The sequence below is a fragment of the Aquarana catesbeiana genome, linkage group LG07 (genome assembly GCF_042186555.1).
Source record: "Aquarana catesbeiana isolate 2022-GZ linkage group LG07, ASM4218655v1, whole genome shotgun sequence".
Classification (NCBI taxonomy): domain Eukaryota; kingdom Metazoa; phylum Chordata; class Amphibia; order Anura; family Ranidae; genus Aquarana; species Aquarana catesbeiana.
Window position 1 is genome coordinate 163,754,897 of NC_133330.1, and position 18,504 is coordinate 163,773,400.

An 18,504-nucleotide genomic window follows, 5' to 3' on the forward strand; every position below is an offset into this window, starting at 1 on the left:
AGAAAATTGCATGTGGGGGGAGGGCCAACCCGTCCTTATGTACCACCTAAAATCTCTATTTTAATGTGGAATATCTCTGAAATTATGTGAGATCTAACATTAAAACCACTTGATCTTACCGGATCTAACGAATATCTATTAGCCTGAATGATTTTTGGCCAGAAAATTTGATAAGGGGGGCCAACCCGTCCTTATTTACCACCTAATATCTCTATTTTGATGTGGAATATCTCTGAAATTATGCGAGATCTAACGTTAAAACCACTGGATCTAATGAATATCTATTAGCCTGAATGATTTTTGGTCAGAAAATTGCATGTGGGGGGGCTAACCCGTCCTTATGTACCACCTAATATCTCTAGTTTCATGTGGAATATCTCTGAAATTATGTAAGATCTAATGTTAAAACCACTTGATCTTACCAGATCTAACGAATATCTATTAGCCTTAATGATTTTTGGCCAGAAAATTTGATAAGGGGGAGCCAACTCGTCCTTATGTACCACCTAATATCTCTATTGTGATGTGAAATATCTCTGAAATTATGTGAGATCTAACATTAAAACCACTTGATCTTACCGGATCTAATGAATATTTATTAGCCTGAATGATTTTTGGCCAGAAAATTTGATAAGGGGGGGCAACCCATCCTTATGTACCACCTAATATCTCTATTTTTATGTGGAATATCTCAGAAATTATGTGAGATCTAACATTAAAACCACTTGATCTTACTTGATCTAACAAATATCTATTAGCCTGAATGATTTTTGGCCAGAAAATTGCAAGTGGGGGGCCAACCCGTCCATATGTACCACCTAATATCTCTATTATTATGTGGAATATCTCCTAAATTATGTGAGATCTAAAATTATAAACACTTGATCTTACCGGATCTAATGAATATCTATTAGCCTGAAAGATTTTGGGCCAGAAAATTTGATAAGGGGGGCCAACCCGTCCTTATGTACCACCTAATATCTCTATTTTGATGTGGAATATTTCTGAAATTATGTGAGATCTAACGTTAAAACCACTTGATCTTACTGGATCTAACGAATATCTATATAAGGACGGGTTGGGGGGGCCAACCCGTCCTTATGTACCACCTAACATCTCTATTTTTATGTGGAATATCTCTGAAATTATGTGAGATCTAACGTTAAAACCACTTGATCTTACCGGATCTAATGAATATTTATTAGCCTGAATGATTTTTGGCCAGAAAATTTGATAAGGGGGGGGGGGCAACCCATCCTTATGTACCACCTAATATCTCTATTTTTATGTGGAATATCTCAGAAATTATGTGAGATCTAACGTTAAAACCACTTGATCTTACTGGATCTAACAAATATCTATTAGCCTGAATGATTTTCGGCCAGAAAATTGCAAGTGGGGGGCCAACCCGTCCATATGTACCACCTAATATCTCTATTATTATGTGGAATATCTCCTAAATTATGTGGGATCTAAAATTATAAACACTTGATCTTACCGGATCTAATGAATATCTATTAGCCTGAAAGATTTTTGGCCAAAAAATTTGATAAGGGGGGCCAACCGTCCTTATGTACCACCTAATATCTCTATTTTTATGTGGAATATCTTTGAAATTATGTGAGATCTAACGTTAAAACCACTTGATCTTACCGGATCTAACGAATATCTATTAGCCTGAATGATTTTTGGTCAGAAAATTGCATGTGGGGGGGCTAACCCGTCCTTATGTACCACCTAATATCTAAATTTTTATGTGGAATATCTCTGAAATTATGTGAGATCTAATGTTAAAATCACTTGATCTTACTGGATCTAATGAATATCTATTAGCCTGAATGATTTTTGGTCAGAAAATTGCATGTGGGGGGCTAACCCGTCCTCATGTACCACCTAATATCTAAATTTTTATGTGGAATATCTCTGAAATTATGTGAGATCTAACATTAAAACCACTTGATCCTACCAGATCTAATGAATATCTATTAGCCTGAATGATTTTTGGTCAGAAAATTGCATGTGGGGGGGGAGTGCAACCCGTCCTTATATACCACCTAATATCTCTATTTTTATGTGGAATATCTCTGAAATTATGTGAGACCTAATGTTAAAACCACTTGATCTTACCGGATCTAACAAATATTTATTAGCCTGAATGATTTTTGGCCAGAAAATTTGATAGGGGGGCCAACCCGTTCTTATGTACCACCTAATATGTCTATTTTTATGTGGAATATCTCTGAAATTATGTGAGATCTAGCGTTAAAACCACTTGTTCTTGCTGGATCTAAGGAATATTTATTAGCCTAAATGATTTTTGGCCAGAAAATTTGATAAGGGGGGCCAACCCGTCCTTATGTACCACCTAATATGTCTATTTTGATGTGGAATATCTCTGAAATTATGTGAAATCTAACATTAAAACCACTTGATCCTACCGGATCTAATGAATATCTATTAGCCTGAATGATTTTTGGTCAGAAAATTGCATGTGGGGGGGGAGGGCAACCCGTCCTTATATACCACCTAATATCTCTATTTTTATGTGGAATATCTCTGAAATAATGTGAGACCTAACGTTAAAACCACTTGATCTTACCGGATCTAACAAATATCTATTAGCCTGAATGATTTTTGGCCAGAAAATTTGATAAGGAGGGCCAGCCCCCCTCAATAATCACTTAATAAGTCTCTAATTATGTGAGATCCAATGTTAAAACCACTTGATCTTACCGGATCTAACAAATAGCTTCCAAAATAGCTAACTGTTTGGTAATTTTTTTGATAAGGGGGGGCTGATGATGGGTTAGCCCCCCCAGCAAATAACCGTTTAATATTGCTTCTTCTGTGTGAGATCTAATGCAAACAACGGTTGATCTAACCTGATCTAACAAAGATCTAACAAACTGCATAAGATTTTGTCAAAAATTTTGATATGGGGGGCTAACCCGGCAGAGGTCAGTTGACATGATACATGGAACACCTGTGCATCCCGTTGTAGCAGACTTATGTAGGATATTCTGTACATATAAAAATATATATATGTTGTATTTAATATACATATTATATGTATGTGGGGCTGACATATTGACACATAGTTGACCACACCATCTGCATTTTACACATCACATCATATGAGTAATGTCTCTCTGCTATGTTCATTTTATAATTTTATGCAAGAGGCAAATTCCTTATCTTGGTATTTGTGGAATGGCCTGTTTATGGTTGGTTATCCAATTAAACTTTTACAAGGGGTTGTAAAATGCAGGTTAGATATGAAAATGGTTTTAAAGACCCAGGGGGCGAGTTAAAGGTTTATGTCCTTGTTTGTGGTAAATTAAGATTTCAAAGGGTACATTGCTTACCCAAATTTAGAGTGATAAAAATTGTGATTTGACCATACAAGACGTATTTAATGATGTTAGTTAGCTTTGAGGGGTCTTCATAGGAAATGGCATTCAAAGGGTAACCTGTTTACCTGGTAAACACTATAGTGACCGTAATTGTTATTTCCAGTAATTGCAAGTAGGGTCCAGTGGCGGCTGGTGCTCAACATTTCAGGGGGGGTGGCAAACCAACACCAACCCCCGCAGGAGACGGATGGGAATGCGCTGATCCCAACCCCTCTCCCCACGGCAGACGGACAGGAATGCAGCGATTCCCTCCCCCCACAGGAGACGAATGGAAATGCGGCTTCCTTACCTTAGGAAGGAGGCATATCAGAAGGACATGGATCAGGGCTGCAGCTTCCTCACTCCGGGGGCCATCGGTTCTCCTTCAGGCCGAACAGGAAGTGGGTTCTGACTGAGACCCAATTGGTCGGGAGTCCTAAGACTCCCTGGCCAATTGGGTCTCAGGAACTACTTCCTAATTGGATATTAGGCCACTATTGTCACACAAGTGGGTGGGCGCGGGGCATGCACCCCCTATGGACGGGCCGCCACTGGTAGGGTCTTTTCATCTTGATTAACAATTTCAAAAGTGTTTGGTCATCCAATCAGAAACCCCTCCTGTTTCAGACAAAAGTATATCAGGAGACGTTTTAGCTGTAAAAAAATCATCATCATTATGGAAGGACTGGTCTAGATTATAACACACATTATTGCATGCATGGAAACTACCTAGGTGCATATTAAAGATTGGACATATATGCTGGATGGTGTAATGTCTCTATGCTTGCTATGACAAAAAAGGACTAAGTCCCGGTTCACATAGGTGCGATGCAGTAACACTGATGTCACCGGGTGGCCCTGCCCCTTAGTTAGAGCTGTCATTTTTTTAATAAAGGATTTGTCAAAAACTCGTGCAGTGTCTTTACTCACTTTTTACACTTTTTTGGATGAATGGATAGGGGTACTGTATACCCCATACTCATTCACATGGAGGGGTGGGGGGTTGTGGGATCTAGGAGACCCCTTGTTAGATCAATTTTCGATCAATTCAAATTCAAATTGTTCTGAAAATTTGGAACTCCTTAGAAAAAACAAAACTAAACAAATTTTTCTGTTCTGCACATGTCTCGTGGCTTTGTGGAACACAAACAAAATGATCACATTGGTCAAAGCCAAAGTCATAACAAAGCCGCACTCACCCAAAGTCGAATCAAAATCGCTTCAAAGTTGTAGTGTAAAGTAGCAATGGAAATCGCACAAGTGAATGGACACACAGTCCTTTAACCAGTTGCCCACCAGCCACCTCAGTTAAACTGTGGCATGGTGGCTCGGCTGCGTGAATCACTGCACTTATATGTTGGTTCCGGCACTAGCTTTTGCGGATGTGTGCCCGCCGCCGGAGGCTTGCCCAGGAGCTCGCCCGCGGGTCCGGCGGACTCAATGTCCGCCGGCCACCCACGATCGCGGTGAAGAGAGGCAGAACGGGATCTGCCTATGTAAACAAGGCAGATCCCAAATCTGACAGGGAAGGAGAGAGAGATCAGCTGTTCCTAGTGTTCAGGAACAGCGATCTCTCTCTACTCCCAGTCAGTCTGTCCACCTGAGAATTAGAAAGCACCTCCCTAGGGAACGCTTAACCCTTTGATCACCACTAGTGTTAACCCCTTCCCTGCCAGTGCCATTTATACAGTGATCAGTGCATTTTTATAGCATTGATCACTGTATTGGTGTCACTGGTGACCAAAAAGTGTCACTTAGGGTCAGATATGTCCACTGGAATGTCGCAGTCCCACTTAAAATCGCAGATCGTCGCCACTACTAGTAAAAAAAAAGTCCCTAAATCTCTCCCCTATTTTGTAGACGCCATAACTTTTGCGCAAACCAATCAATATACGCTTATTGCGATTTTTTTTTTTTTTTTACCAAAAATATGTAGCAGAACACATATTGGCCTAAACTGATGAATAAATTAGTTTTTTTTTTATATATCTTTTTTGGATATGTGTTATAGCAGAAAGTAAAAAATATTGTTTTTTTTATTTTTTTCAAGATTGTCAGCCTTTTTCTGTTTATAGCGCAAAAAATAAAAACCGCAGAGGTGATCAAATACCACCAAAAGAAAGCTCTATTTGTGGGAAAAAAAATTTTTTGGGTACAGAGTCGCTTGACCGCACAATTGTCAGCTAAAATAACACAGTGCTGTATCGCAAAAAATGGTCTGGTCAGGAAGTGGGTAAATCCTTCCGGGGCTCAAGTGGTTAAAAAAAATAAAATAAAACCAAACAATGTTGAACATTATACATCCGTCGTCAATCACGCCATTTAGCAATGCAGATCCACATCAACCATTATGAATGACCAAAAGAGAAAAATTCAGCCGACAGGTGGACATATTAGATCTTGTTGCTGACTAGCACTGAATGACGTTTCCCAGGCCCCACTGCTAAAAATAAAGGAAGAAGTTGGGTCTACCTTTTGACATCTTTCACCAAATATGGGCACAATCATATCATTTTTTTCATACCTTTGTTTATATGGCCATTAAATAAATGGGACCGAATGATATCACTGGTTGCTAAGGATGTGGTGGGCAGCGGCACCTGCTGCTTCTTAACAATCACTGACAGTTAAGAAAGTGCCATAGATAGTAGTGCTAGTGAGAGGAATTGTGTTGAGGGGTTTATGCTTGGGGGTGGGAGAGGATTAGTGCTAGGAGGGGGATTAAAGGGAGGGTTGTGCTAAGACATTGGGATTGGTGGGATTGGTGGGAATGAATTGTGTTGAGAAGATGGATTTGGGAAGGAGAGGATTAGTTCTGGGGGTATTTAGGGGGGGAGAAGCCTTTTTTCTGGGGAGGCAGGATGGGGGGGGGAATTTGTGTTCAAGGGGAAGGTTTGAGAAGTAAGAGGATTTGTGCTGGGGGGATTGAGAGTGGGGAGGGCTTATGCTGGGAGGAGAGGATTAGTGCTGGGGTAGGTGGGAAGGGAAAGGATTAATACTGGGAAGGGGAATGGGGGGGGGTTGCAGGGGGGAATTTAGGGAGGAGAGGATTTGTGCTAGAATGAAAGGATTTTTATTGAGTGGAAGAAGACATGTGCTAGGAGGGGGAATTTGGAGAGGAGGATTTGTGCTAGGAGGGAGGATTTGGTGAGAATATTATTTGTGCTGGGAGGTTAGATTGGGTTGATTGGATTAATTCTTGGTGGAGATTTGGGGAAGAAGATGATTTGTTCTGGGTGGGAGGATTTGAGGATATATGCTGGTAAGTGGAATTTGGGAGGGAGAGAATGTGTGTTAGGGAACAGGTTTGGAAAGTGAGAAGATTTTTGCTGGGTTGGGGGAGGAGAGGACTTGTGCTGGGACTAGGTGGTGGGAGAGGTAGGGATGCTGGAAAGGGAGATTTGGGGGGGGGGGGGGGATTTGTGCCAGGGGTACAATTGGGGGTTAAAGGATTTGTTCTAGGATGTTATTTCAGATGACTGACCCAAACATTTTGTGTATTACGTACTCCTAACTCCTGTATTGTGTGTGTTATACACTCCTGACCCCTGCACTCTGTGTCTTATGTATTCCAAATGCCTGCACTGTTTATGGTGTGTTATGCTGTCCTAAACTGTATATAGCACTGTGTATATTAAACAGGCAATACACTGAGTGAATTCCAGCCAGTTTAGCTGGCATCGGCCAAATTTTGATTGATGTGTGGCTGTTCTCATTAGACAGAAGACTAATGGGGCGTACACACGGTCGGACTTTTCGTCTACAAAAGTCCGACAGCCTGTCCGACAGACTTCCGGCGGACTTTCGGCAGACTTGCAGCAGACTTTCTAACGAACTGACTTGCCTACACACGACCACACAAAAGTCCGACGGATTCGTACGTGATGACGTACACCGGACTAAAATAAGGAAGTTCATAGCCAGTAGCCAATAGCTGCCCTAGCGTGGGTTTTTGTCCGTCGGACTAGCACACAGACGAGCGGATTTCGGGGTCCGTCGTAGTTACGACGTAAAGATTTGAAGCATGTTTCAAATCTAAAGTCCGTCGGATTTGAGGCTGAAAAAGTCTGCTGAAAGTCCGGAGAAGCCCACACACGATCGGATTACCAGCCAGCTTTAGTCCGTCGGCGTCCGTTGGACTTTTGTGGACGAAAAGTCCGACCGTGTGTACGCCCCATAAGTCTTTCTTGATCAGCAGCTGCAGTCACTTATCAGTGTATTCTGACAGTGTCTGGTGCCGTGGTGCCGCTGTCAGAATACAATGTCCCAATGTGTGAGTGTGGGACGGGGGTATTCCTTGTGTGGATGGAGGGATCTGTTTTTCTACTCGAAGAATTAAACAACTGGGTGGTGCCAAACCAATGTATGGGAAGAGGCAAGCCACATGCGACCCTGTGCTGGTAAAGAGAGAGACCATCTATTTCATCTGTGTCCACTAGGTGAACAATAGATGGATGGACCAGCCAGGAGGAAAAAATGCCAAAGGCAAGTAGTGTGCATTCCAAACCAGAAAGTCAGTTAACTGGACTGTAAATGATGTCACAGGAAGTGACTTCTCGACAACCAGAATTCATAAAGCTGGGGACTGTGCAGGTAGGACGCAAACAATCTTAGTCTCTGCAGCAATGTTTCAAGGCTCTGCCTTCATTTATTGGAGATGCTGTGACTTTTGTAATATGCTATTTACCCTTCTGAGTTTGTGAGTAGCTTTATGTTTTAATAAATATAATTGTGTGCATGGTATTACACTATTGGATAAAAGCGGTTCTTCAGTCACCTGTGGAAAAATTAAAGTCAGCAGCTACAAAAACTGTAGCGGCTGACACTTAATAAGCAGCCATTCACTTGTCCCAGGATCCAGCCCTGTTCTCACCTGATCAGTTTGTTGGCAGGTGCCTACAGAAGGGTTAAAGTGATACTAAAGTCTCCTTTTTTTGTTTAACCACTTAAGCCCCAGACCATTTGGCTGGCCAAAGACCAGAGCACTTTTTGCAATTTGGCACTGCTTGCTTTAACTGACAATTGCGCGGACGTGCGACATTGCTCCAAAAAAAAAAATTGACCTCCTTTTTTCCCCACAAATAGAGCTTTCTTTTGGTGGTATCTGATCACCTCTGCGGTTTTTATTTCTTGCGCTATAAACAAAAAAATATCGACAATTTTGAAAAAAATGCATTATTTTTTACTTTTTGCTATAATAAATATCCCCAAAAAATATATAAAAAACATTTTCTTTCCTCAGTTTAGGCCGATACGTATTCTTCTACATATTTTTGGAAAAAAAAATTGCAATAAGCGTTTATTGATTGGTTTACGCAAAAGTTATAGCGTCTACAAAATAGGGGATATTAGAGGCTGGTGGATGGTATGTCCGAATAGATACGGCACCTCATCCCAGGATAAAAAATGAATAACAGAGCAAGGGGGGGATTATAACAGTGTCAGACGGTATACAAGTGGAGCACTCAACTCCACCACCACTTCTGGCCTCCTATGATTCCGACCGTCTGTCTGCATTAGGCCCCTACTTTCTTTTTTTCATCATGCCTTTTCTTCCTCTCCGTTTTTGCATTTTTTTTGCTGCTTTCCTGATCCCCTAAACATTCTCGGGATCGACACAGTAATTTCTAAGTATATGCCTTTGAATTAATCTTTTTCTAACTGCTATTATTGCTGTATTTATTTCATTCCATTTTATATTGTTTGTTAATTCCTATCCATTTTGTATTTTGTATATTGTGACTATGGTAATTTGGGTCCGTAGTATTAGCTATGTACTAAAATATTGATAGATTCTACCTATATGACTTTTTTTGATTGTTTTTCCATCTCTGAGCGATTGATTGCATGGATTCATTGTCATGTATATGGAGCACTACATGACTACCACTGTGCCTGTCCTTCTACCTTTCTCCCTCTGCCTTAGTTACGACTAAGGCTATTGCCGAAACATGTCAGCTTTATTGTTTTATTGTCACTCTGATGTACCAATAAATGACAATTCAAGGATTACAGTTTTGCCGGCTCTGCTTATTACTGTGGCATTGGAGTGTGTTGGGACACATCGAGCCTCAGCACCTGTGAGTGGACCGGGTGTATGGATTTAGTTGTCCCTGCAGAGAGTGCTGTTACCTTTCTTCTTTTCCATGCTCCGCCTTTCCCTCATCGCTAGCCTGGGCGCCGTCTTGCTTTCTGGGGGCTACGTTCCTCTACAGCCTTTGGCTGTATGGACACCCAAGGGCTGATTGTCGTTTGACAGCCGGCCCGCCCCTTCGGCCTATGCCCTCCTCCCCCATTGGCAGGCCGTGCATTGATCACGCCCCTGTTTGTCAACATCACTTGGTTCACATCCTACCATGTGACACTGGTCGCGCTCGGCATCTTGTTTATTGTAGGCTATTGTCCTTGGACATTGCACAGGCACACGAGTCGTCTTTTGTCCGCTCCCGATTGGCTAATTGGTAATGCCGAACGGGTGGGGGGTTTAAAAGGCTGCTGCTATTGTGTCCTCATTTGCTGACTTCCTTGAGCACTGATGCTTTGCTAGTTGTGTACAAGGTAAATTCCTTTTCTGAACAAATCCTTGATCTTCTTGAATTTCTTGCTTTTCTTCATTATTAGCTGCTCATTGCGATTATTGTGCTGATTTTGTTTTTTTTTATTGAACTAGACATAGGCGATTGAACCATCTGGATATCTCTGGCATCTAATGCCGCGTACACACGGTCGGACTTTCCGGCATATTTGGTCCGGCGGACCAGAGTCCGCCGCATAATCCGACCGTGTCTAGGCTCTGGCGGACTTTTTTTTCCCAAAAGTCCGCCGTACCTAGATTTAAAGCATGCTAGCACCTAGATTTAAAACAAATTTTCCTATTGCGGCGAGTGCGGGGCATCCCAGGCCCTTAGGTCTGGTATGGATCATAAGAGGAACCCCTACACCGAAAAATCGGCGTGGGGTCCCCCCCAAAATCCATACCAGACCCTGATCCGAGCACGCAGCCCGGCCGGTCAGGAAAGGGGGTGGGGACGAGCGAGCGCCCCCCCCTCCTGAACCTTACCAGGCCACATGCTCTCAACATGGGGGGTGCTTTGGGGGGTGCGGGTCCCCCCACCCCAAAGCACCTTGTCCCCATGTTGATGAGGACAAGGGCCTCTTCCAGACAACTCTGGCCGTTGGTTGTCATGGTCTGCAGGCAGGGGGCTTATTGGAATCCGGGAGCCCCCTATAATAAGAGGGCCCCCAGATCCCGGCCCCCCACCCTATGTGAATGAGTGTGGGGTACATGGTACCCCTACCCATTCACCTAGGGGAAAAGTATCAATAATAAAACACACTACACATGTTTTTGAAGTAATTTATTAGACAGCTCCGGGGGGGTCCCTCCAGTTCCTCTTCTCCCGGTGTTCCAGTTCTTCGGCCAGGGTTGTCAGGAAGAGGCCCTTGTCCTCATCAACATGGGGACAAGGTGCTTTGGGGTGGGGGGGCCCGCAGGGTGCCCCCCCTCCCCCAAAGCATCCCCCATATTGAGGGCATGCGGCCTGGTACGGTTCAGGAGGGGGGGGCGCTCGCTCGTCCCCACCCCCTTTCCTGACCGGCCAGGCTGCATGCTCAGATTGGGGTCTTGTATGGGTTTTGGGCGGGATCCCACGCTGATTTTTTGGCGTAGGGGGTTCCCCTTAAAATCCATGCCAGACCTAAGGACCTGGTATGCCCCACGACGGGGCTTGCAAGGTGTCAATCTCGCCGCTTTTATAAATAAATAAAAATAAAATAAAAATATAAAAGCGGCGAGATTGACTTCCTTTTCTAGTCCCGTCGTACCAGAGTCACGTTCAAAATGAACGTTCTTGGCCGTGTGTGGGCAAGTCCGTTCATTCTGAAAGTCCGCCGTAACTCCGGTGAAAGTCCGTCGGAAAGATGGGCGGACCTAGCCTGCTGGAAAGTCCGGTCGTGTGTAGGCAAGTCCGTCCGTTCAGAAAGTCCGGCGGTAGTCCGCCGGACAGTCCGGCGGGAAGAACGTCGGACCAAGTATGCCAGAAAGTCCGCGGCATAAGTGTGGCTTTTGCCTCCAGCTTTCCATATTGCCCTATTTGACTCCATTGGGCTCTTTGATGCCCTCACATGCTTTTACTATGTAAGGGTAAGCGTTTATTCTTTAATACACAGAAGTTTTTTACATGCACTATTATTCACAATCCTTAAAACTTCATTATTCATGTTACTAAACTATGAACTTTATTGCTTTTCTAGTCCCTGCGTCTGTCAATCAATCAACCTCTTTGCCTTGAAATATTCAAGCACAACATACTGATTTGCCCAGCGCTCTTCTTTGTTTCTTTTTACCAATCTTGGTTTTGGTATGTATTGAGGCTCTTCAGCCCGTGTTAATATTATTAAAATGACATTGTTCTTATTTTATTTATTTTTGTTTGTTCTTTAGTTTTTATAGGCAATCCTTATAGGCCCTCTGCAGCCAACTACAGGGTTGAATGGGATAGCTTTCCCCAGCTGCTTGATTGCGCATGCCTGGCTCCGGGTGCCTTGACGGGGTACTGTATGTCTGGGGTGTGGGTACTTGGGGGATGTTTATTTCATTTTTGTGGCAGCCCCCCCCCTTGCTTGTGGGGACTGGGGTGTATGAGGTCATAGTTGGACAGGACCGTGAATACTAAGCTGATTAATCGTTCAGTGATCTGTGCTATGATGTTATATACTTGTATACTTTGTTTCCAGTTATGTTTTGTGACTGTTTATTTCTTTTATAGAGTAATTAATTATTTTCTGCTATATTCTATTGCCCTGATGAAGCCAATGTCTTGGCGAAACTAGTAGGGATGAATTGACCTGCTACTACCATTCAACATCAGTGGTGTCGTCAAGAGAATAACTGTATAGTGCTCCACTTGTATTATGTGTTACTTGATTTTAAATTTTACACTATTAAAAAAATTGATATTTTTACGATACTAAGTGTGTTTAATTGTTACTGGCACCGTTATAATCCCCTCCCCCTTGCTCTGTTATCCAAAATAGGGGATAGTTTTATGGCATTTTTATTAATAATTTTTTTTACTAGTAATGGCGGTGATCAGCAATTTTTTATCGTGACTGCGACATTATGGCGGACACATCGGACACTTTTGGCGCTATTTTGGAACCATTCACATTAATACAGCGATCAGTGCGATTAAAAATGCATTGATTACTGTGACTGGCAGTGAAGGGGTTGATCACTAGGGGGTGCTGTAGGGGTTAAGTGTGTCCTAGGGAGTGATTCTAACTGTGGGGGGGGGGCTATGTGTGACATGACACTGATCACCGCTCCCGATTACAGGCACAGGCAGGCGTCTGCGGTCAGCGTGGAGTCTGCACCTATAATTAGCATGTCACAAAGCCTTCTGGACTTGTGCCCAAGTGGAACGAAGACCACGGAGATGCTCCTCTAACACAGGAATACTCTGAGGAACAAAAGAGTCAGGCAATATGGAAGGTTGGAAACCATAGTTCGCCATAAACAGGGACAATCGGAAAGCAGAATTCAAGGCACTATTGTGAGCAAACTCCACCCACGGTAAGAGGTCTGACCAGTTGTTATGATGATGGTCAGAAATATAGCAATGTAGGAATTTCTCCAAGGACTAATTGGCTCTTTCTGCGGCCCCATTAGACTGCGGGTGAGACACAGAGGAGAAAGCAAGCTGAATTCCCAACTGTGCACAAAATGCTCGCCAGAACCGGGACACAAACTGACTACCCCTGTCCGAGACAATCACCTTGGGTAGCCCATGTAAACGAAAGATCTCTTCCAAAAATGGAAGCCAATTCCTTAGAAGTGGGCAACTTCTTAAGTGGAATACAATGAGACATTTTCGAGAACCGGTCAACCACCATAAGGATAACTGTGTTGCCCTGGGAGCTGGGTAACTCCACAATGAAATCCATAGACACGTGGGTCCAGGGCCTCTCTCCATTGGGTATGGGTTGTAGGAGGCCCACTGGAAAGTGTTGTGGAGTCTTACTCTGAGCACACACGGAACAGGCAGCTATGAAGGTGGTTACATCAGCATGTAGACTAGGCCACCAGAATTGTTGGGAAATGGCCCAAAAGAGTTGATTCTTCCCAGGGTGGCCAGCAGCCTTGGGAGAATGGTAGAATAATTGAAAAAGTGCTAAATGTCACTGAGTACCCGCTAAACTATCCCACATCCCGAGTAACAAAACATTGAAAGAATTGAGTTTCCTCTGAGTGGGACTTTTGGAAAGGGATAGATAACGCAATGAGGTATGAGAATAATATAAAAAGTATATAAGATTTTATTAGGAAACATAAGTTTAAAATAATAAGCACGTATATACACTACACATATCAAAAAATCATAGTTGGGTACTGGACAAGACTATTCAAACAGTAACAGTTCAAAAAAGACAGCTGATAATCGCAAGGATCTGGTATGACCATAGCAGCATCCACTATAAAGTACAAATCTGCATGGATGCATGCACACTCATCTTTTATAGATTTGTACTTTATAGTGGATGCTGCTATTGTCGTTTGATAATCCCATGAATCAATTTTAATTGTCTAGATGCACATATGTGCCTATGCACGCGTGGACGCATACATGTGTGCATGTATGTATGTACACGAATGCATGCATATTCATTTTTCATAAATAAGTACCTTAGAGTGGGTGGTTCTATGGGGGTCTACAATCCCAGTAACCAGTTAACACTTGTCACCCCTCTGTCTCCCTTTTTTCACTCTATCACAGTAAGGGGTATATTTCGGAGGGCCAGCCTGGGTTGTCCTTTGTGTGGGACTCTGCTTTTGTTCCCCCTCCTGCTGCCGTTGGACCTATCCACCTGCGCTGGTGCATCAATCTACCCCGTCGGGCCGGGGGCCCCACAGGCTGACAGCTGCAACACACCACTGCTTTTAAATGTTAAATCCTGGATAAGAAATCTATTCTAGAACTACACAGCTCATACGGTCAGTGCTTAAACACACTAAAATGCAAAGTACTATGTGACCACGTACGTACCTATTAGTCTGTGTATAATCAACATTACGCATTTAATTTGTGATTATTTGTTTAAATTGCAGACGTTTATAGGTTCTGTGACACAATCGCATACACCCCTGATGAAGAAATAGCATTTTCGAAACATGTTGAGTCTTGTATGTTATGTTCATCTTCAACATACCAGATCCTTGCGATTATCAGCTGTCTTTTTTGAACTGTTACTGTCCTCCCCCTTGTTGTCCCCTCCCCTCCAACCAGTGTATGGGTGGGGCCACCTTTACATCGGCGCCATATATCTACACCCATCGTGTGACTTCGGCATTTTCTCGGCTCCACGTTCGGCGTGCAGTGCGTCATCCCGCTGGCTGGAGGAGCTCGCGCATGCGCAGCGCGGGCATCCTCCGTAGCCACGCTCATATGGCGTTAGGGGCGTAGCCCGGTGCTCCCGCTCGGGGTTTAAAGCTTGGAGGCTGTGACATGGCGAACTTTCCTTTCTCTTCTCATGTGTACTGTTCACATACATCTGAGAGGTCCCACACAGGGGTAAGCACATCTTAGTCATCTACTATGTCACTCTATTATACTCAATTTCACTTGCACATTTTATGTGCATATTGTTATATTTATTACTAAAGGGCAAACACCTCCTTATTTATTTATTTTCTTCCTTTATCTTGGTTGTTTCACTTTATTCTTCGTACTGTGTTCATATTCACCCTTGTTTGTTTGTGTTCCTCTCTCATTTAAGTACACTACATGGACATAGTTAGATATCTATTTTTACACATTTACTTTATCATTATGGTGTTTATCACCAGATTTATATTTTATTTCATTGTCAACATTGCTATTATACCATGTATGGCTAATGAGACATATCAAGGAACCCAATACTTCTTTCTTTCTATATACATCCTCTACACCCTTCTTATCACTTTCTTTTCTTTCCTGCTTGCATCCTCGCCCACTATGTCATGGATTTCTCTATACAAGAGTGATAATACATTATTTATACTCTTAAACTACTATTCAAGTCTTACTTTGACTCAGATACATACATATATATAATAATTTTTATTACAGTTATCGTGACTTGTCTGGCCATTGGGGCATCCTAGGATACACAATATTTCCTCCCCTTTTTCTTCGCCATGTCCGCCTTCTGCAAGACCCTCGTTCGGTCACTGGGGGCTACGCCCCTTCAGCTCCCGGGTTGGAGCACTCTCTGCTGCTGCCTTTGTAGACCAGTCCTATGGACTCATTGACCATAATGTAAGTATGGGGTGCCTCTTTTAGGCCACGTGCTTCTTTTCTGACCTTAATTAGCATTGAATGTTATATTTTACCGATACCTATTACTATTTTTTTAGATATCCTGCATATACACCAACTCTTGAGGAAGCGAGCAGAGCTCGCGAAACGCGTTGAGTACTAAAGATGTATATGCACATTATGTATTTCATTACTGTAACTACATGTCAATGGTCTAATTATGCCTTATGATGTTTTTATGCTCATTGATAATCATGTTTTTGGAACTTCAATACATTTTTATACTATTCATGATGACCTCTATGACCAACTCATTTAAAGTCCCATGGGCGAATTCTTTTTTTTTTTTGTATGTTTAATAGGGATGGAGTTGTGTTATATTAAGAGGCAGCACCCAGACCGCTCTCTTTTTCTCTTTTTCAGACGTTTATAGGTTCTGCGACACAATCGCATACACCCCTGATGAAGAAATAGCATTTTCGAAACGTGTTGGGTCTTGTATGTTATGTTCATCTTCAACATACCAGATCCTTGCGATTATCAGCTGTCTTTTTTGAACTGTTACTGTTTGAATAGTCTTGTCCAGTACCCAACTATGATTTTTTGATATGTGTAGTGTATATACGTGCTTATTATTTTAAACTTATGTTTCCTAATAAAATCTTATATACTTTTTATATTATTCTCACATCTCATTGCGTTATCTATACCTTTCCAAAAGTCCCACTCAGAGGAAACTCAATTCTTTCAATGTTTTGGGAGAATGGTAAGTCTGGAGCACGGCAGTACGGAGACTCTCTGGGAAAAAGTAGCGGTCACAAGGTTTCACAGGAGGAGCATGGACCTGAGCAGCAAGAATTTTTTTCACCCAAAGGAGAAGTGAACCTGGTGCGAACCGTAGCCAGAATACGATTAGGAGGAATCACGGGAACCGGAACCGACTCCATCTTGGAAGTGGAAGAAAATTGAATGTAATTGAAACTAAACAAAAAAAGAGCTCATTGCGCCCTTCTGGAAAGGAAGGCATTTAGCCTCAGACAAGAATGTGAGATTCTTATGGTCAGTAAGAATGAGTACCGGCACAGTGGTACCTTCGAGGAGATGTCTCTATCCTTTCAGGGCTAAAATGATCGCTAACAGCTCTCTGTCACCAATCTTGTAATTGCACTCTGCAGGTGACAATTTCTTGGAAAAGTAGCCACAAGGATGCATATCGCTCTCAGAAGTGGGACGTTGAGACAGAAGGGCGCCAACTCCAGTCTCAGAAGCATCAAACTCAAGGGCGCCCTTTGAAGACGTAATGACAAAACGCGTCAGAGCATGACCACGTGACCCTTCAGCTTTACAAAGACAGGGTCATCCCGGGACTCATCACGACGGGCGGGACTGTTTTTAATTCCGATCAGCGGTGAGCTGACACTGGCACTGTGATATGGCTGCATTTAATCCACTTGTAAGCATAACTTGTACTAGGGGGGTGTTTTGATTACAATAAACAGTATAACACTATGGAAGCCTCCCCTTGTATTTCTGCATGACATGTCCATGGCTTTGAAACATTCTGGCTTTGGAGAGCTGATCCATACAGCAGCTGAGGAGCAGACTAACTCTGGGAAAGTGATCACAGGCTTTGTTGATTCTTACCTTTGGTAAGCACATTTACAAAGGGGGTTATCACAAGGTGATTACCATCTCTTTGTATTTTAAAGAGAATATGACGGGAGAGATGGGGATGGCATATGTATGGGAAGGACATAAGGCCGTGATACGGGGCGAACTTATTTCCCAGGGATCTAGACTCAAAAAGGCACGCTGTGGCGAACTTCAATCCCAGCTGACCCAACTGCGCACGGCAGAGCTCAAACACAAATGCCAAATGACGCCACCCCTCTATGAGGAGCTGATGGCCCTCAGAGAAAAGCTTTCCGACCTGTTAGAAACGCGAACTCGGGATAGACTGCGATATGTTTCCCATAAATTTTACGAGTTTGGAAATAAATGTTGTAGACTATTAGATAGGGCCCTCAAACGACAACGCACATCCGGCCATGTCCATAGGCTCCAAACGGTATCAGGTTCCCAAACTGTACTGTCTTCCAAAATTGCGGACACCTTTCGGGAATATTATGCCCAACTTTATCAACTCCCTGCCACACTCGCCGGTCATACGCCCTCGCAGAAGGTGGAGTGTATTTCACAATATCTAGAAGAAGCACTAACTCCACAGCTATCGAAACAAATTAGCGAGCAGCTTGACAGGCCTATAGCTGTAACAGAGATTGAAGCTATTATTAAGGACCTCCCGCAAGGAAAAAGTCCTGGCCCAGATGGGCTTACCAATGCCTACTATCGCAAATTTTCTCACCTTTTGTCTGATCGCACATGCACATATTTTAATGCCCTGGCATTAGGCACCTCCCTTCCGAAGGAGGCGTTAATGGTGCACATTGCTGTCCTTCCAAAGGAGGGTAAGGACCCTTCCACCCAGGGCCGGTACAAGGGGGGGGCGGAAGGGGCAGATGCCCTGGGCAGGACCATTTACTGGAGGAAGAGGGTGCAATATAAGTGCCAGTGAACCGGCCACGCTAAATACATAATTGACAACATGTGCCAAGTGCGCTCCTGCACCTAGCACAAGCCTGAGACCAGCCCCGCCCCGCCCCGCCTCTCATTTCCCTATCAGGCGGAGTTTCTGTCCTGCATTGGAGGTCTGCAGCGATCTACCCGTCAATCGCCGACAGCTGGCGCCTGACGGGTAGATCGAGATGCATGCAGAGAAGCGCAGGAAGCATCTGTGAAAAGTTCGCTCTCAT